Genomic DNA, 20,636 nt, shown 5'->3' on the forward strand with positions numbered 1-20,636 from the left:
TGGCAACTCAAGCTGAGGTGGTTAAATGCCAGAGAAGATAGTCTTTGAAAGACCCTGCTGTAATTTGTGTGTATTCATGTGTGTGTATGACTGTGTGAATGAGTGTGTGTGTGTGTGTGTGTGTGTGTAGTGAACTAACTCTAAATATACAGCGTTCAGCTGGTAGCAAGGGATTCCCGGGCTCACGTACAGCGTGCGTTCCTGCACACATATTCCTGGACATATGTGTGTGCAGATGGCCAGATAGCCACTTCGCAGAGTTGCTGCTCCAATGTCAGAAGTGTAAATTGTGCACATAAAGGAGGTATGTGCAAGTATCGGGGTGTGTGAGTCCTTGCCTTCTTTAAAGGTTTTTGATACACATTTAACAAACTTCATTGTACGGTGAGAGAAATGGTAAAGGCAGGAGACTCGTAACACTGAATACCAACATTAGAGTACATTTTTGGAGTGAGGATCTGCCTATACTGTAACTCTCAGCCATGATGAAGAGTCACGCATGTTAGCGCTAATGCTATAGAGGTGTGTTGCTTTGGCACCTACAGAGTAAAACACAGAAAAGCAAGTATAATGGCAATTTGACAAAACAAAATGTTTGACTTGCTCAGAAATAAAACTGGAGATATTGTAGGATTGCTTGTCAACTTTACATTTTGTGAGATCAAAAAGAACTAATGGATTTTACTCTCCCCTTACCAAAAAGTAGTGTAAAATATTAAAAAGTGTTAAAAATCCTTGTATGCTGGAACCACAGAATTAGAAGGAGCCAGCTTTACATGGGTAGTCAACTAGTGTCCCTGTTCCCACCGAAGGCCAGCTACTAGCCTGTTTCTTTACGATCCTCAGCTGTATGATGCAAGTGGAATAAGTACATTTGCTGTCGCTGTCTGATGTTGAGAACAGCTATGAGTTCATTCCAACAACACCACCTGCTTTTCTAGGTTTTCTTCCATGGCAGACATTCATCTGGAGTTAGAGGTTGCAGAGGTGGGTGCCTGGGCAGAGCATGCCCTGTGCAGGTGCGAAGGGCTGCAGATGTTCTCTACCTGTAGTAATCAAATACCCTGACTGGGGTACATACTCCTGCACAGATGAAATCTCTCTCTGTATGAGCTCCAGGGCAAATACCATATAAAAGAGGATGTTATTGGTACATAGGCCTTTTACTCTCCTTCCTCTGCCAGCTGTTAATTTAATCTAGCACACCTCTTCCGGAACTGGATAAACTAATGCAGGTTCTGGCCCCAAATATTGTGTGTAATGCTATATGTAATTGAATGTAAATGCTATTAAGGATTACTGTGTTTTTGGGGGTTTGTTTTTTTTTTTTTTTCTTTTTAAGCTGGACAGGATCTAAGTGGTCCATTTATTTTTAGATAGATCCTACATTTTTCCCTAGGCAAAACTTCCAGTATTGGGAATGGTAGGTTTGTCTATCAAAGGGTAACAAAAAATGGTCATTAAGAGCCTCACTAGCTTTGCAAATACCCTGCAGTTATTCTGCTTATGAACTCTGCTGAAATTAATACAAGCTGTAGGCAATGGCTTGTGGCAGGATCAGGCCCTATGGTACTTGGCGGTATTCTGATGCCAGTGGTTTTAAAAAACAGTTCTCTTTCTGAACAGGCTGGGTCACCTCTGCAATTCTATTCTGTATTTATTAGTTTTACTTTCTGGCAAATAAGTCAAAAACTTTATGTTGGATTTTGCTAGAAAAAGTGGAGATCTGGTACTTCACATTTCTTATGGATAGATATAATAGACACTAATGCATATATAAATAATTGGTCCTATTTATATTTCTCCTATCCGTTTTTTTATATTTCCATAGAACCCAGGTGCATATTTCAAAATAATACAATTAGATAAATAGGCAATGAATTAAAACAGATTGTCACGAGTAAGCGTACTCAGGGAGAGGCAGACAGGCATGAGACCAAAGGCCTGAAGAATATTCTAAAGCTGCGTCAAAATCAGGCAGTTAATTTGTTCTCTTTGTTATCATGAATTAAAAAAACCAATCAAACCAGAAACAACAGAAATTACAGTCAATAAAGAAATTATTGGAGTTGAACATGCAAACCCAGGGCCCAGTTTTGCTAACTTTTATTCACCTGAATAATCTTCATTCCTGTGAATGGGCTACTTGGGCTGAGGGGAAGCACTCTTGTACAGAAGGACCAGTCAAAAAGAAAGAGCTTACAAAGCTGGTCGTCTGATTCTGCTTTTGCATCTGATCAAGTCTTTTAGCTTCTCGGGACCAGAGTTTCACTCCTGATCCCTAAAGCCTTGCAAAGTCAGGAAACGCTGGCTCTGGGTTTGTTCAGCATAACACTAATCTTCTTCCGATTCTCAGGTGTCTGTCCGCTCTCCTCCATGAATTAAATAACCCTGCTGCTTATTGCCTCTTTGAATATAGTGTTCTCTCTATCCTATTAGATCCACTGTTTGCCTGTTTACCACTGAGTTTCTAGCAAAAGTGGCATTCCCTCACCCTACCAAAAAATCCCAGTGAACCAACCACCTCCACCACTAAGCAAGCAGAGAGTTGAAATGAAGGTAAGTGTCCATTCGTGGCTGGGAGAAGGCAGAGTTTATGTCCTGCTTTGGCAACCAGCAGCTCACACCTCCTTGTATATGACTTGTAGTGACCCTGAAAAAAACTGGGAAGCCACGGAGTCTGTCTGCATCCTATAGCAACTTTGCTCAGATGCTTTCCTGCACTAGTGGAGAGGAAAACAAGAAAGGAAAAAAAGGAATTACATCATTTAATTATAAAGGTACAATAAAGTAGATGAAGAAGTTGCACAATAACCGGAGTCTGTTCCACTTAGACAATTACTACTCAGAGGACCTTTCATCTCGCTTTTGGAAGGCTGCCAGTTAAACCTGTCTGGATGGGGCTCTGGTGCCTGACATTGGAATCCAATTTTATTTAAAAAAAAAAAAATTGCAATGACCTTATTATTTCAATCCCCCTTTTACCTTCCTTCTTTCCCCAAGATCCGTGGAAGTCATAGTAAATCCTATTTTAAAAACATTTTATTGCGAGTATACTTAGCCCATGGCACCACTGAAAAAAAAAAGCAAGTAATTCCTGTGCAGCCTATCTCCGCCCCAATTAGTATGCAAGATTTCTGGGATGAAAGCATTTTCTGTTTTGGTTTGTCAGATGCACGGCACAACTGAAGAAGAAAGGCTTAACAGGACTACTCCAGCCATCACTAGGGATTATTAATACACAATTGGAAAAGCCTGAAGAGAGGCTACTTGCAGCTATCTCTAGGAGTAAAAAGATTTGTTTTTGTAAAACTACTTGCAATACCTTGCAATGCTGTAGATTTGATTTCTAAAATGCAATGGTTTTGCCAGGTAAATTAGGACAGCCATTTTTTCATGTATCCTTCATACACTGAAGTATCATGCTTTGTATCCAAATGCTTTGTTTAACATGTGTGCTTGAAATCTCAACCCTTTTCCAAATGGACTCATTATAAAAGGGTCTTTATTGAAGTCTTGATTCTGATCCTAGTGAAGTCAATAGTAAATGTTTTATTGAACGTGGTGATGCAGCAAGTTCAGGCCTTTAGTGTTTCCTTTGAGGTTAAAATTGTCCCTGGATGGAAAGGCCAACACAAGGTCTGTGCTCCCTTCTGTCACAGCAGAGTTCTGCTGGAGGGATCTAGTGAAATTTAAGCAGTAGACAGCCTTTGAGTTGTATCTTAGGCTACCCAGGTATTTAGCCTTCACTGTTTCCGATGCTGTAATTATTCTTAATCTGTCGATGTAGATTGGAAGTCAAACAGCTGCATGTTTCTAAGATACAGCAAAGACATTCTCTTGTTCAGAGATTTTCTAAAATCATTTAATGGATGAAATCACCGATGTTTCATGCATGTGAGTTCCAGGAGGATTTTGCTCATCATATTTTAAATAAGCAATTTTAATATTTTAATTGCATCAAACTTAAATAGCAATTCATTAAAAAAGTATCTTTACCACAAGTAATGAGAACCTGACATGTTCCTCTGACACATCTGAGATAATTAGTTTGATAATATATATTTGCTAAAAATACTAAGAACATATATGTAATTTAACAGAGCTGCAACTGTTTTTAATCATGCTATTTTAAAGGGCAAATTTCAATCAAGCTGTTGGCTTTCAAGCAAAATTGCTGGTGAAGACAAATGGAAATTTTGCCTGAGTAAAAATGATGGGATCATGCCCTTCTCAAGAGAAACTGATATTTGCAGAACTGCCTGCAGGACTGCATGCTTGATTCCCATTCATTTAATTGAGCATCCAAATCCTTTTGAGAAATCTGAGCATTTTTATCCTTTCTGCCTATTGCTAAAAACTTTTTAAAAAGTGTCGAGGAAAGATTTAATATGAGTGCAGATGTGTTCTGTTTACTGAAAAAAAATACAAAAGATTATTTTACTTAAATAGAGATGAAACGATCTGAACTATTTTTTCATCTCCAGCAATAAAAATCCATATTAATATTGCTTTTTCTCACTGAAAAAGCGTCTGTGCACTCAGAATAACTTCAAGAGTGGAATGAGTTCATTAACTATTGCAGAGCCAGTAAATGAGGAAGAAGACTTTACGTTTTGTAAGTTCTGCAAAAATAATGACAATCATTTATAATGTAAGTTACTTAATAGCTCATTGCTAACAAAGTGTTGCTGGAACCCTTGAGTACATATTCACCTCTTTAAGAGCAAAAGAAAGAAACGAGATGCTGTTTCATCTTAGTTTTTAAGGAATAAATAAATAAATAATGCAGATTCCAGAATCCAAGTGCCCTTAACAGACCATTCAGAATAGAATCCACTTAAAAGAAAAGCATATAAACTAACATATTTTCTCTGCAGGAGAGAAATGAGACTATAAAATGGAAAATTCCCCATTTTCTTTCTCATAAAGCCTAATTCTTCCACAAATAAATATTCAGAACTGCCCAGCTGAGCCTGCTGAAATCATAATCCTTTGTAGATAACTACCAAAATAGATGGAAGAAAGGTAGCACTGCAGTTAGGGCAGGCCTTACAAAGCCAGAATTCAGTCCAAGCTCTGCCATAGTCTTTCTTCATGACCTGAGGCAAGTGACTTAATCTCTCGTATCTCAGCTCAGTAGCTGTATATTAGGGATTTCATTCATCATTACTAATACCAGTTAGAATTCTACCATAGGATTTATGAGCCTTAATCATGGATCAGAAATCATGGATCAGAAAAATGTCGCCGTTCTTTTGACATGTTGCTGCACTTTAAATATTGGCGAGTAATGCAGCCTAGTGAGAGAGTACAAGTTGATGACAAGGTAATTATGTTCAGCGTGACTGGTAGTGGTTTTAAAACACCAGCGGGCTAACCACATTTCTGTAAGCACCACAAAATGCGGGATTCCTAGAAGAGTTGTAAAGAAGGATAATGAATAAGAGGTGCAGATGTTTACAAGATGGTCTTCCAAAGATTGAGGGATGGCACTGGAAAAATCATGGGTCATATCTGCTTGAAAAATTAATAAGTAGGTGGTGGGGATTGACCTCTTTGGTTGACTGTAGGAAGAAGTTGACATTTCCTTAATGAAGACAAGTAGATTACACTAATGAGATAGATATTGGGACAGCAGTCTACAGCTGCTAAGAGAAATGACATGGTCAGAGTGATGTGTTAGGAAAATTATATTTCTAGCAGCATCCTGAATGGATACACGGAGAGCAAGATCACAGTTGTAAAGGTCAGAAAAAGAATTATTGTAGTAATAAAGGCATGAGATAATGAGAGCCTGTATGGAGAAAGAATACGCAAACCTTAGATATCTCCTGGATCTATGGATGTAGTGAGAGACATGAGATGAAGATGTTGCTCCACTTGTTGACCAGAACAACAAGGAAGGTAATAGTGTTGGCTGTGATGATCAAGAGGGGAATTACTGAAGAGAGCATATAGTAAAGAAGGGAGAAGAACAATAGGAACTCTGTTTTAGCTACAATAAGCTCAGTTTGATATCCGTATGTCTATGAGGGAGTATTAGAGAGACTGTGGGTATGGACCTAGGGAGACAAGTTTGTGTTCGAGGAGTGATTCTGCAAATTGCTGCATGAAGATGGTAGTGAAATCTATGTTCATGATAGAAATTACCAAGGAGTAAAATACAGAAAGAGAAAAGCCCCATGAACTTCCAGCAGAGCTGAGAGAAGAAAAGTGTCTCCTGGAGGACAAGCAGAAGGAACAGATTCAAAGGTGGTGCAAAAGAAATGCGTAATGTCATGGTAGCTGAAGGAAGACACCATTTCAGTTTAAAACAGCAGAGGAGACTACTGAAGATAGCCAACATGCTGCAGCAGGTGAGAACAGAGTATTCAGACTATGCTGAAATTTGCCCGGTACATTAAATAGAGACTTTGGCAGCAGCGGTTGCAAGGGAGAGGAAGCTGCACTGAATTGGTGGGGAGGACTCCAGGCAGCATTTGTACCTGGTGTATTCAGAGAGGTTGGTGATAAAAGGGAGGAGAGAAAAAGACATGGTATTTAGAGAGGAAAATAAATGTTTTAAGATGAAAGAATGTTTTAAGATGAGAATATTTTAAGAGGAAAGAGTGAATGGTACTTGTGTTACGAGAGTAAAGAGACAGAGGGGCGTGACAGGTCAAGGAGAAGAGAGAATGAGAGGACAAGAATGGCCGTAAGAAAAGTCAGGAGATAGGATTAAGACTGGCTCAGTGGCAAACAAAAGAAATGAAGGAAGAGAGCTGCATAGGAGGTTTTTCATCTGTGGGAGAGAAGAATGAGGAAGGAGTTGTAGGAGGGGGAAAGGAAACAGAAGGCAAAGCTACTGGAAGAGAAAGATCATAGTTTGTCATTTTTCTCATGGAAGAACTGGGTGAAATCCTGTGTAACAGCTGAAGTGGGGGCTGGAGGAGGTGGAGGGTCTGAGGAATGAGCCAAATGTGGCAAAGAGGTGACTATGACTGTGAGTGAGATTTAACTGAGCTGAGCTGGAGTAGTAAGTCTAGGAAACGAGCAGAACTGAATGGGAGAACAATGCATTTATAGTCCAGAAAGTTAGCCAGGCAGCGGGGTTCCCATTAGAGATGCTCTGCTGTGTGAGACATCAGAGACCAGTTGGTATGGGTCAGTTGGGATTTGGGACAGCAGGGCAGGAGTAGACAGGGGAATGCAAGGCAAAAGGTCTGTGAATGAAAGAGTGCAGCATGGACAACATCAGCATGTGGACCAAGGAAAGAAATGATAAAGAGGGTGATAAAAGACTGAGAGCAGGCAAGAAGTCCTTAATACTGATGATCTGAGGTGACAGAAAGGCCAAACAAGCTCAGCGTGAAGGTGGTGGCTGATGGTTGTTGCAGAAAGAGTCCAGGGGATGGTCCAAGCAGTGGAGCAGGAGGATGGGGGGAGAGCGCAGGGCCCAGTATGAAGCCCTGTCTTTTTGGTGACTGACAGGATCAAACAGGGTTGTAGACTGAACAGAGGAGACACTACAACATAAACCTTAAGGGGCAGAGAGGTCACTACCACTGACTGTCTTCTATAATTTGCCCTGCCTTCATGCTGCGAGTTCATTCTGTGTAACCTTACAGAGGTGTCAGCATGGTTCTCCCCAGCAGAAGTCAGCGAGTTTGTCCAATGCTTGGAACAACTGCGCTCCAGTCTCAGATTGAACCTCCAGTGCAGATAAACAAATACTGTCTACAAATTCAGGATATTTTCCACAAAGTGGGGGGATGGAGAAAGGTATTTACAGAGCTGAGGGGCTTTTAATGGAAAAGGTCTTTTCAGCCTGTTGTACCCGCATCCCAGTGCTTCTGCACTTAAAGTGCTCCAGTCTCTCAAATAAATGTCAGGCTAGCTAGGGAGTCTTGAGTCAGGAGTAACTGCTCGGACCCCGTGGCAATCTGGCACATGCCAGGTACTGCTCTGCTGGGCTCACAGTCAGATTTCTCCTTACTGAGTGGCCTGCTATTGTCTGTGCCCACCTCTGTTTCTGACTCCAGTGAAGATGTAACCTTGGAACAAGCTGCAGTAGCCTAATGTGCTTTGGGGGTGCCAGAGAAGCCGGAAAACCAGCATTTACACCCCCTTAAAGCAGAGCTGAGAGGATCTTCCCAGTATCCCCACTTACTTTTTCCAGCAGCTCTGCCTCAGTCATCCTTGGAGGGACTCTGCATTCACACAGTTGAGAAGGAAACTGTATGCCCTGAGCTGGGTGCTTATCAGCATCTCTTGTCAGATGATGGGGAATGTGCTTAGGCTCTGAAACCCCTTCATCCACCTCTGTTCAGTGTAAGTAAGTGTCTGACCTACCTGTTCAAAAGTGCCCTGTGATTCTTTTGTTTCTTACCATAAGGATGCAAGCTGAAACACCGTAAAGGAACAGAGGTTCCAGGATGTCCCATGTACCCAGCAAAGTGGGTCCATTAAGATATCCCACCAGATCGAGTGAAAGTGACTGAGAATCTCTTGTCACAGCCCTTATTTAATTGAGACCTTTTGTTGGTTTTGAGTTTTAACAGCAGACATTCAAAAAAAAACCTTTCTAAATGTATTTCTAGGCTTTCTAATAGGATGAAACAGTTACGCTAATTTTATTGGGTAACAGAAGCTATTTGAAAAAATCTTTCTGCCTAAATATGAATATACGATGCTTGTCTCTGTGTCTCCATTAATCAGTACGTATCATTGAATATGCAAACCAGCCTTTATAATGTAGATACTTTTGCTTTCTGACCAGCTGTCATTTAATGACACAAATATTATAACAGAAACAACAAAAAAGGAAACAAAACCAGCTTCCAGTCAGATGTTAAAGGTGTAAATTAAGGTCACTAGCCTGACTTTGAAGGGGTGATGCTGGTTTATGGTAGCTGATGATCAAATTGCATTGCTTTTTCTTAGGTGCTTAGGTGGTTCCCATTGAGACAGTTCTGTATTCCTTGATCTTTAACCCTAAAGGACTTCCAAAGAGTGGAATTATCCCTGTTTTACACAGAGGACAGTTGCCCAACAATGCAAACATCCTGCAGGACAAAAGTTCACATTGGAAAGAAATTTCTCATTGTTAGTCCCAAACTGCATGAGCCGGTGTTTTGTGTTAAATTTCATCCCTTTCCTATTCACCAGTCCTGAAGATTACCCAGTTCTGCTCATATGATATTCCATAATGGTTAAAGAGATAGAGAGGAACGTTACACTGATCAGAGAGACAAAGGAGCCAGCTAACAGGAACAGGGGAAATGGAAAAACTCAAATAGCTTAATGGGCTCAAATTGGGAAGTTGGATAATTTCCATCTCAGACTTCTGAAAGATGTGGTATGTGACATTGCAAGTCCAGTAAAAAGGATTTTCAATAAATCTGTCTAATTAGGATGGTACAATAGGAATGAAAAGTAGCAAATCTATATTTAAAGAAAGGAGAAAAAGTTGTCTGGGCCACAGCAGACCTTTTTTATTTGATCATAATAATACCAAGCAGAGTTTGAAGTAGGTTCTAAAGGAAAGATTAATTAAATGCATGCAGAGAAATGAAATAAATATGCAACATATGTTTTCCTATTTGAAGTGTGCCAAACTACCCTGATATATTTTGCTAGGAAGATAACTGGGTTTCGAGACAAGGAAATGCCTTAGACCTAAGTTATAGGGGTTTTGGTAAAGGATTTTATATTCTGCCCCTAAGGAAATGGTTCATTACAATGTTAAGGTAATTAGTACACAATTTACAGTGTGTTTAAGGAACTGACCAAAGGAAAGCAACAAATGCTGAGAGAGGGAGTATCAAGATGAAGGTCAATAGCAGAGTTCCTGAAGTAGGGAACCAACCTCATTTAATAATGTCAGTAATGATATTGGAGCAGTGTCTGTAAGAGGAGGTGATAACTCTCATTGAGCTGGGCACAAAGGAGTGAACTTAAGACATTTGCTGCTGCCACAAGAATGAGACATTGCCAAGAGAAAGAAGGCCTGGAATGTTATATACAAAGAACTGGGTAATGTTGAGGACCGGGTGATAGGAAAGATGTGAAATTTCTTTCAACGTGAACTTTTGGTCCTGGAAGACGTGTTTACATTGTTGGGCAAATACCCTCTGTGTTGCACACTGGAATTCTGGTTCCCCAGACATCCAGGCTATGAGGAGATTGGGTCTCAGATGGTTTCCTCCCTGCCCAGGTACTGCAGCGGGTTTCCTTTCAGGGTGGGAAAGGTGCATACCTGAATCTCACCCAACATGCAGTTGGGATGTGACCACAGAGCACACCTCAGTGGGGACAGGGGGTTCATTAAGGTGCACCTATCCTCAAGTACAGACAGAGAGTAGCAGGGCCACAACCAGGAGAAAGGCGGATGTGACTGAAGAACAGAGCTGGCCAGATATTTCAAGTGGAGAAGTGTTAAAGTCATGGGCAAGGTGTTAATCAAGCCTTCTCTGTTACAATCTTTGCTATTCTTGTCAACCACCTCTGAGAAAGATGAATTCAAAGCAGGTCCAGAGTGGGGTTACTAGTGTGAGGAGAGGAATGGCAAAACTGTTTTACAAATATAATTGTTATCCAGAAGAAATGGTTAAACACAGAAGAGGGGGAAGATGTGTTTAAGCTAAGGACAACATTAGCAGGGAAAACAGTGTGTGTGAGGGCCATGAATATATGTAGGCTGGAAGCTGTGCTGAAGTGGGGCTCTGGAAGGAGTGATGAGGCCACAGCACTTCTAACAGATCTTAAGGATGAAGATGGATATATTTAGGAAGAGGGATTATATGATATACTTGCCTGCTATGCAAGAAAAATGAACACGGTCCTTTCTAGTGCTGTGTCCTTGTGAAACATGCCATAGGACTGGGAAGGATTAATTTATTATTACTATTAATTCCTCTTTTTTCCCCCCAAGGAAGAGCATATTCAGCTCTGTATCAAGCAGGACCTGATGGAAGGAGTGTTTGTCACTGGGCTCCTAATACCAGCCCTGGGCGTCTGGTAAGAGGGAAGGGACCTAAGACAAATCCAGCTGCACCATCCCAGCTGCTTTGTCTCTTTCACCTAGATCTGAGCTGCACTTTGTTTCCTTCCTGTGACACCCCATCCAGGAAGGACTAGGGATGAGGACTGTGTGCACTTAATGCACATTTTAGATAGCTTTCCTTTAGATTACGCAGTTAATAGGGTCTTTGTTTCCTGGCTCCCTCGTCTGCTTTCATTTCATATTGCCTTAGCTCAATGACAGCAAAGGCCTGTTAGATTCTCAGTCATTTGTATTCATAAGTCAGGAGAAAGCAGAGCCTTCAACTTCTTCATTAAAATAGTTTATATAAAATAAAAGAGAATTTCCGTACTATATTTAAACATTCGGGATGGCTGGCAGCAGTGGAATTAAACTCTTATTTGCACATATTTAAATTACCATGAGATGTGTATTTCAGTTCACAAAACGTTCAGCTATTTGGCTGGTGATGCTGGGTGAGTTTCCTTATAGTGGGAAGGATTTTGCCACAGGATCCACCAGCTTATGAGGGCTAAAGGCACCCACTGCTGGGCTTTGTTCACTTGTGTGTGCAGCAACAGACCACAACTCTCACAAAAGTTTTGGGGAAAGGTCTTACAGGGAACAGAAAGGCTCCACAGCACTAAAGGTAGGAAAGCATTGTCTGGGATAGCATTTTGGGATATGGTTCAGTTCCCAGAAAAGGTAGAAGTAGGGCTCTGTCAATCAGTATGGAGCAAGACAAGCTGGGATGCTCTGCCTGTCTGATGTTCGGGGAACATTACTTGAGACTGCGAGTAGCAAAGCTGCCTTCTGCGTTACTGGAGGAAACTGTTACCCAGCTCTGCACCCGAGTACCTGGAGAAGGAGGGTTGTATCTAAGGTGGATCAGAGAAGGAATTTTTATTTTCTACTTTTGTTGAGGAATGACCACAGCCTTATGAAGAGCAGCCCCCTGTTCTGCTCCAGTGAACTGGAAAGGGTGGTGGCAGAGACTGAGGGAGGGAGACTGGAGGTTGTTGTTGTTGCCTCTACGGACATGTCACATACGTGGGAGCAGCTGGATAGAGGTCCTCTGCATGTGCGCTGAGCTGTGTGAATACGAGACGGCTGCTTTTTAGGAGCTGTTTATCTGTGGCAGAGGGACACTATGCTAAGCCACTCTATGCTGCTGAGGGTTTGGAACAAGGGCAGAGATACATGGTTTTCTGTGCTCATTTATGTGGACTTGAGCCATCTGTCCTTTTTCAATGAAATAATCTTTCATATCGAAGAGGAAAGAGGAATCCTTTCTACCTGGTTCCTGAGGAGTCTTCAGTTTTCAAATGCTATTCTTTGTGATTCATTGATCCTAGTGGGAAACTGGGAGAGGTAGCCAGACTCCCAGCGGTGGCATCAGCTTTGTGGGGACAGGAGCATGACAACATTGTCTCACACTGACCACCCCATATAGTCCCCTGTTTCCCAGTGATGAAGTGGCTGCAGAATGGGCTTGCGCAGCATCTTGGCCTCAGGACTTGGAAGCTTCTGTTTGGGGAAAGCACGGGGACTTGTTTCAAATCTTGGAAAGAGGTTTTTAAACAGGAGGTTTCATGGGAAGAGTGGGGCAACTTGTTTAAGTGCCTTCGAGGGAAGGAGGGAGAGACTACTCGAATGGCTGGAGGGAGGAGAGGTGTATGTCAGCGTAAGGTCTGGCCTCACACTGACAGTGATGGCACTACAGGGATGGCTTCTGCCTTCCTCCCAGCTTTTCCTCTTATCCCTGCAGTTAGTAACCCTGTTCTTACCGGTGTCCCCCACACTCTGTGCCACACCAGAACTGGTGGCACATCTTTCCACCTCTTGTTCACATCTTTCCCCCTCTTGTTCATCAGTTACTGTTAGCATCCTGCCTGTGACACAGCAACTAATTGCATTGTCAATGCCTTCAAATGATGAAGAAGCAGCAGAAGCAGATGAACTTTTCAGCACCAGTCTTCTTTTCCTATGCTTGTCTCTAAGAATACAAGTACAAAGAGAAAGAAAGGCAAAAGAAGCAGGATTTCTCTTAGCAGAAAGTTGCCTGCAGTGCTGAGGCATGGGCAGGTCTTCAGGCCCAAGCTCTGCTTCGCCTGCTGCCAGCCTTGCTTCAAACCAAGGGGTTGTGGTGTCTGTTTGGTAGTGTTGCTGTACTTCAGCCAGGGTGTAGTTTTTGGCTGGTGGCATTAGGATGACTGGAAGGACATACCTTCTTTAAAGATTCTCCTTCCTTTGAATGTAGTTCATGGCATTTTGGGAGTTCTTGGTCCTGCATTTTGAGGTGACTCGATCGCTGTGGTGGGATGGTACAATTGTATCTGTCACTTAGAAAATTAAGTTGTTTGAATGTTCATCTTGGGCACATGAGTTAGGCACCCAACTGCCTCCTCTGGGGACTAAGACTTTTCAGGCTGCTTGTGATAATGTTTCAGTGCTTGTGTTTAGTGTCCATGTTTCGAAATGAGATCCAACTCTCCAGCTCTCAGAGGGCAGAAATTGCCCCATTTCTATCCATTCTGGTAGCAATTTACACCAGGGTAGGATTTTGTCCTAACGTTTAAGGATCAGATATGAGCACTTCTCCATCCATTTCAACACTTTCTTTCCAGGGTTTCGGTCTGTGCTAAAATGCCAGTTTGACCTGCACCCCTCCTCCAGAGCAGGAGCATATCATTCTGCATGGCATTGGAAGAGGCCACAGAAACCTTCTGGTAGATTTGGTGGAGCCTAGATGATGAATGGGTGGGAGTCCTTGAGCTTGTCTCATGCATCTTGGACCCCATCAGTGTGATAGTGTATTAACCAAAGCCATCAGGGTCTGCAGACTGGGCTGCCTGTGTGGTGGAAGTTCACAGCCATAGCATTTATCACAGAATCTACCCCTTAAGGCAGGTCAGTGCTCCTGAGTTTCAGCTTTCATTTGAGAAAGTTTTGCTATCCTTCACGGCTATGACAATGACCTTCAAAGTTGACACCACAGTTTAGGCATCTGGTGCACAGATATTTGAACCGGAAGGTAGAGGGCACATGTGAAAAAATGGATGTGGATGGCGGAAATAGGTCAGGAGTCCTCTCTATAGTCATTAACAGTTTCTTTTTCTGTCAAGCTGTTCCTTTTCAAAGGCTAATATCAATTATTTTTCCTTTGTTTCTAAGGGCCTGGGAGCTGAGAAGTGATTCCTCTGACATTTCAGTATATTGCTGTAAAGAATATGGAGAAAGTTTTCACATGAAACATGTAAGAGCCAGAGATTACTCATCACAGATGCCAATCTGGTTTCAAAGGATTTAAGAAGGCATATTGTCTGCTATGCTGTTTGTTTGATATTATTCTATTGATATATTGTCTTCATAGCTTTTTCATCTGCTAATTGGTGTATGGCTGTATACACTGGTCTTTCAGCTGTGCTCGAGTTTTATGGTTTATATTTTATATTTATTCATAGAATCATAGAATCATAGAATCGTTTAGGTTGGAAAAGACTTTTAAGATCATCCAGTTCAACCATTAACCTAACATTACCAAGTCCACCACTAAACCAATTAAGGGTAAAGTAGAAATTTCATGTTTACTGGCTTAGTCGCTGGATTATTTATAATGAAAGTAAAAACTAGGAATCATTAAGATTGGAAAGGACCTCTAAGATCATCAGTCCAACCATCAACCCAACACTACCATGCCCACTAAACCATGTCCCCAAGTGCCACGTCTACCTGTTTTTTGAACACTTCCAGGGATGGTGACTCCACCACCTCTCTGGGCAGCCTGTTCCAATGCTTGACCACCCTTTCCGTGAAGAAATTTTTCCTAATACCCAATCTAAACCTCCTTTGGCGCAGCTTGAGGCCATTTCTCTCGTCCTATCACTAACTACTTGGGAGAAGAGACCAACACCCACCTCACTACAACCTCCTTTCAGGTAGTTGTAGAGAGCGATAAGGTCTCCCCTCAGCCTCCTCTTCTCCAGACTAAACAATCCCAGTTCCCTCAGCTGCTCCTCATAAGGCCTGTGCTCCAGACCCTTCACCAGCTTCGTTGCCCTAATGATTGTTATGGTCCTATTTAAAGGTTTAGGAAGGTAAGACAGAGGTACGTTTGTAGCTGTCACAGCTTTAGAGGTAACTTTTCCAAGGGAAAGCAGAGGTGCAGTGCATACCTGAGCACTCAGGCAGCCTGAAAAAAATGACTCAGCAAGGTGATCACTGGAGTTTGCCATTCATCTCACTGGAGCATTGCATTTCAAGCCCAAAGGTGACAACTGAACTTCAGTGATGAAGGGGAGGTCAGTGTGGGAATGAAACCACTGGGACTGAAAGCTTGGAGCTGTGGAGAAAAGAAAAAGGAGACAAAATTAGAGGAGACTTACACAAAGAGTGAAGGGGAAGAGAGGAGGAGAATGGAAGCACTGGTGAGCAGAGACAGCAGTGGCTAGAAAGGGAGCGGGTCTTTCGTTGAGTATAAAGGCCAGGATTTGGCCTTGAACAAATATTGAAATGATAGCAGGTACATAACGAACATGTTTCCCCTTTGTTAGCAAACTGTTGTACTGACACCGTGTTTGTGGAAGGTGTGGGGAGACCCTGAACTCCAGTCCTGCCTGTGAACCAGACTTGCTGTGAGATTTCTGTGCCAAAGATGCATTTGGGACCTCACTGTAGTATGGGCAGCACAAGGGCAAATCTGTGACCAACCTTGTGAATCTTGAAAGGGTAATTTCACCTGCCACTTACGTCCATGCGGAGCCTCCTTGAGGGCAAGTCTTCCAGCAGAGCACTTTTGATCAAGTTTTCCTCCAGAAACTGAAGCAGGAGCCAGAGTCCTTTGGAAAGCCCTGCATATAAATATCTTGTTTAGTTAGTCTAATAAAGGTATTACTAACGGTGCTGCTTGGAGGATTTATTGGGGGATTTCACTAAGACAGTGTTAGCAGTGGAATTATAGTCATTCTCTGGTAAGACCTTGTCAATGCGAGAGAAAATAACGTTGATCCAATCAGAGATATTTTACAGGATCAATGTAATATTCCTTTGCATAATCACAACTGAAGGATTATGGGCCTGTGCTGGGAGTGATGAAGGATCACTTGAGAGATCACAGCCTCATTTGTTCTCATTGTTTTAACTGGTGAAGTACAGGCAGTTTTTAAAAGTGTGCATATATACCCCTGTATCTTAAATAAATCAGGGCTTCTTCAGGCCACAGATATTATTCTCAGTTTATTGCTTTTAAACAATATTTTGGGCTACATACATTTTTCATAGCTGAGCCATACTGAAGCATCTTGGTATGACCTTGAGACAATTCCCTCTGCAATCCAGGAAGCCAGTGTACCTGAAATGGGAGAGGAGGCCCCAAGGCAGGCAGGGAGGAGGAGAAGACAAGTCAATATACAGCACGAGCCTCGTAGCCCAGACATCATAAGGGACCCTGAATAAGTTTGCGTAATTGAGCTTTTGGATAACACAGCAATTCCTCCAAGGGGATACGAGTGTTGCAGATGACAGTGAATTCAGGAGGCTCAAGAGCGTACTGTGGTATGCTGAGAATAATTTATAATAAAACAAGACCTCCTTATTGGTTATGCTACTATCTTTGCATTTTTCAGGATCCCAGTACTGCTGTATTACTTTAGTGACAGTTTTGCCACGCATTGTGGAGGCCCTAAATCCCTCTACTGGCTGCACCTACGTAGATATCCCCCCAGCTTTAGTGAGGCTTCTTCTGCTGAGGAAGAGGAGTAGTATGTATATTGATGGCTTCACCACATTTGACTGACTGGTTCCTTTGGATTTGCGTGTACATCTCAGTCAATGATGGAAAGGGAAAACTGGCTGAGGCACAGAGCAACGGCTCAGCTCACTGATAATATCGCGGGCCATTCAAACTCCAGTCTTGTGGTTTCAGATGACTTCAACTGCAGGGCTGCAAAAGTTATTTGGGGAAGGAAAAACAGCTATTACAAGTGACATATAAAATTAGATGGGACACAGCTCTCATGAAAATACAGCAGGGATCAGCCTGTTTCCTTCAGGGGTGAGGACAGATGACTGAACATGTCCCTTCTGCCATCATGGGCAGAGTATAGCCTGTATCAAAGGTACAGCTTTGCTAGGAGGTTGTAACTAGCACAGGGTGTGTGTACAGAGAGGTAAGTGAGAGAATACAAGAGTCTGTTGGAATTAACCCTTTCAAATGAGCTCAGGCTGGGAGCAAGACCTCCAGGAGACTGTGGTCCCCATGGCTTTGCCTTATACTAAGAAGCAAGGGAAGGGGGCGAGGAGGCAGGGCCAGGGTTATCCGCACTCTCAGCAATGCGGACAGGTCATAGACTCCAGGCAGCACCAACGCCTGCCAAAGTCACCTTGTCGCCCCCGCCCTTGGAGGCCTCACATCTGGCAATACAGGTCTTCCACAGCCATCGCTGTGGGACGATGTATGGAAGAAGACTGGCTTGATGGCTCCCCTTTGTGCTGCCCAGTGCCTCCTGTGCTCCGTGGCACGTGGTGGGGAAGCAGCCGCACACCCGCTCCTTGCACGCACCGTGACCCCCTGCAGTGCTCCGCCTGCGCGGGCTCTTGCTGCCCATGAGAGAACTGCTCCTGCTGTGCTGATGGCTGTTTCCGTAGGAGCTGTGTAGCTCTGCCCTGCGTGTAAGCCCTGGGAAGTCACCACGGGTCTGGCACTGCGGGTGGCATTGACAGGACAGGCTCAGGTTGCCAAAATCATGAAGTCAGAGTAATCACGGTGCCTTTTTTTTTTCCTTGCTACCTGGAATAGTCAACAATCAGATTGTTTCTACAAAATGCAGCACTGAGACAAAATCTGTTAAAGTAATCGTATAGCGTATCAGCTCTGACCACCACAGCCCTCGGATGTATTTATATCCTTGCAATTCACAGCTGCCTGTCAGTTGTTCTGTTGGTGAGCCTGTAGGAAACCCATATTAAAAAAGGTTAGGGGTTCTGACTTAAACCGAGAAAAGCATGAAAAATCAGACTAAATCCATGCTGATAGTCTGTTCTTCATTGCGTAAGTTCAGGATGGGCCCTTATCCAGGATTTTCTCTCTTAACTCTTAGCATCCTGGCTCTGGTGAGCCTCCTCAGATCACAGATATTTGTGGACTGTGCATATTTCCATGTTAGTGGATCCATAGGCATATGATGAGCATGCCAGTGTAATTTGCATTTTAAAGTAGTCTTAAATAAGCTCTCATGTCTGCAGCTGGGCTTTGAGAGGATCATGTTCCCTGGAGTTAGCCCAGGGCAATGTGCTGAAGATCACACATAGCTTTTACTCTGTTCTTGCTCAAGCAAAACTGCTTTTAAGTCCAGGGGAGCAAAGTCAGTCTTGCTGAAGTTGGAAGCAAGCATGCCTTTGACTTCAGTGGGACACAGATTTTGCCCAGCATTAATTTTTGCTTGTGAAAAGACTTGAGGAAAAGGAGAAAGGCCTTCTAGACCAAACCTCTCAGGGGCTTACTAATCACTCCTTCTTGCACAGGTTCACTGCCATGTGAGTCCCTTGAAATATTTCCTTGAGTTGAGCAGGAGGTTTGCCTAGAGAAAATGACCTACATACATGGCAAGTGCCATGTAACACTTGCAGTTAACGTTTTATTTGTTGGTATAATAAAAGCATGTCAACAATTCAGTCTTGCCAAATTCCACTTGCCTGCTTGGCTTGGATATGTATTTTTTCCTGAGGAGGGAGTAAAATGATGTTCATTTGTTTCTCTACTACACTCCTGGCAAGGAAGATTTTGTGCCTGTGCCAATAAATTTTCAAGTGAATTTTTTAAAGTTGTTATTCTGAACCACTGCCCAAAAAAGTCCAAGGAAAAATAATCTGAGACTTTATATCAATTCATATAACTACCTTTACAAATGAAAATGTTGGGTCTTTCCTTGAATAGTTTCCAATATGCCTCTAACATCGCTATCTCTGTAGAACTCATTTCTTCTGTGAAAACTGCAAATGTAAACGTACCCTCTTAAACAGTGTCACTCACAAATAAATAACATGGCTCTTCCTTGATGCACGCTGTGTCAACCAAATAATTTCCATCGTCTTATGCTTGTTACTTTTTCATTTTCCCCAGAGGGATTTGCAATCATTACGAGTCACTTTCCATTTTGACTTGTAGCCTAAGCAATTGAACACGAGTGCAAAGCTTCTGTATGAGAACTGCTCACTGCAGCTAAGTGCGACCCCCGTTAATGAGCAGGTAAGGTCAGGCCTTTCGATCGTAATCTCTTTGGGGGGGGCTGATCTGCCAGGCTGTTACACAGGCTGGAGAAGCATACCATGATGTTCGTGTCACTGAAATTTTTATACCATCCCCTCACAGTAGTGTCTAAACGCAGACAGGCACATCTCCACAAGGAAATACAGCTCAGAGACTGCCTGGAATAGATATGTCATGTATTATTAATTACCCAGCTGAAGAATCTACAGTAATATTTGTACTATGCCCTCTGCAGCTCTATTCCCCCCACCCTTTTACAAACTTCATTTGAATATCCTTATTTGTTTTAAGCTGCCTGGTGACGCCCAGGCTTGAGGAGCTTAATTCCTGCTGTAGGCAGGGAAAGTTCGGCACTTCCGTGCGTGCGGTCCTCGCTGTTATGCGGGCTTATTCAGCAAAATGGCCGATGCGGGCAGAAGATGTGTAAATCAGTGAGTGCTGCAAGAAGAGCACTTAATTGAAGCTTTATCAAGTGCCTGCAGAGCTGACCTCCGAGCAGCAGCTGAACCACAGTTGGGATGGGAGCGAGCCAGCAGCTTTCACTGATGACTAAGCCCGTGCGCTGGGGAAGGATTTGCTTGCAAAACTTGCCTGCTTTACCCATGGGTGGCAGAGCACTGCATAGCTAGGGGTGACTTAAATCATTCTGCTTAACTCACTTAAATTGTTCCTTTCAGCACAGATTCATAGCTCTCAGTACACTTTGATGACTCTATAGTTGTTTACGGGGGATTTAAGTTAAAGCCAGGCTGCCGACTGTTGGGGTCAGCGCAGTGCTAACGGCACGGGGGGGGGATGTCAGACCATGCGACGATGGCACGTTCAGGCCTGTGAAGTGTTTTCTTGCTGGTCTGGCATTGGAAGAGCAGATCCGGACTGTTCCTGTCCCTTCTGCATGAGCATCTCCCAGCCCTTCACGTCTGCAACTGCATATACAGAGACAGGCAAACATCAAACAGCTCCAGATATTTGCCCATTGAGAAGCAGATCCCACCAAACTATGCAAGCGTACTGAAGAAAATAAAGCCCTGAAGGTTGAAGGCAAAAGGAGAAAGAACTGTGTAACATTTCACAAAGCTGAAAATGATGAAGGACCAAATTAATTTGGAGATAAAATCTAAACAATCCTAACAGGTAATTGGGAACTTACTGACAGCACTTTACTACATCTGCAAAAAGCCATGGTGCTATATATGAGAAAGAAGATCATATTGTTAAAAACTACAATAACTTTGCTATGAGAGGAAGTAAAAGTAGCAGGAAATAAAAATTGTGAATGTGCCTGTTATCACATGCAGAAAGAAGAAAGGGCAACATACTGAAATATCTGGAAATTAGAAACTAGGAACAGTAAAAGCTAGATAG

The 20,636-nt window shown here is 42.8% G+C and overlaps 2 protein-coding genes across 2 annotated transcripts in view; one reads left to right on the forward strand and one right to left on the reverse strand.

Annotated features, from left to right (window-relative positions):
- The window catches only part of MRPS33 (mitochondrial ribosomal protein S33), a 40,247-nt gene extending 25,300 nt beyond the window's left edge, over window positions 1–14,947 (reverse strand). Inside the window, exon 1 of the mRNA XM_075722574.1 lies at window positions 14,923–14,947. The gene's annotated coding sequence lies outside the window, so the exon portion shown is untranslated. The remainder of the gene's footprint in view (window positions 1–14,922) is intronic.
- Window positions 1–20,636, forward strand: part of TMEM178B (transmembrane protein 178B) — a 228,597-nt gene that overhangs the window by 2,187 nt on the left and 205,774 nt on the right. The window lies entirely within an intron of this gene.

This window comes from Pelecanus crispus, chromosome 1, assembly GCF_030463565.1.
Source record: "Pelecanus crispus isolate bPelCri1 chromosome 1, bPelCri1.pri, whole genome shotgun sequence".
NCBI classification, from domain to species: Eukaryota; Metazoa; Chordata; class Aves; order Pelecaniformes; family Pelecanidae; genus Pelecanus; species Pelecanus crispus.